At 28.9% G+C, this 239-nt stretch overlaps 1 protein-coding gene across 1 annotated transcript in view; it reads left to right on the top strand.

The window, feature by feature from the left end:
* Positions 1–239, top strand: part of EMH_0068410 (uncharacterized protein) — a gene marked incomplete at both ends in the record, with an annotated part of 5184 nt that overhangs the window by 1100 nt on the left and 3845 nt on the right. The gene's annotated exons all lie outside the window — the stretch shown is intronic.

The raw sequence follows: 239 nt of genomic DNA, 5'->3' as shown, positions 1-239 counted from the left end.
AGCAGCAGCAGCAGCAGCAGCAGCAGCAGCAGCAAAAAATAATTAAGTGCTGGAGGGCCCTAGAGAGCCGCTTGATATACATGTAAGTATACTAATATTTTTCTTTTTTTTATTTATTTTTTTTGTTTTTTTTTATTTATTTTATTTATTTATTTGCTTATTTATTTAGTTGTTTATTTAGGTTTGTATATTTTTTTATGCGTATAGATGTGTATACATATACGTGTATACACACACAC

Source organism: Eimeria mitis, genomic scaffold (genome assembly GCF_000499745.2).
Source record: "Eimeria mitis Houghton genomic scaffold, Emh_scaff3677, whole genome shotgun sequence".
Taxonomy (NCBI): Eukaryota; Apicomplexa; class Conoidasida; order Eucoccidiorida; family Eimeriidae; genus Eimeria; species Eimeria mitis.
Note: the sequence above shows the minus strand (reverse complement) of the source record. Positions and strands in the feature narration are given on the sequence as shown.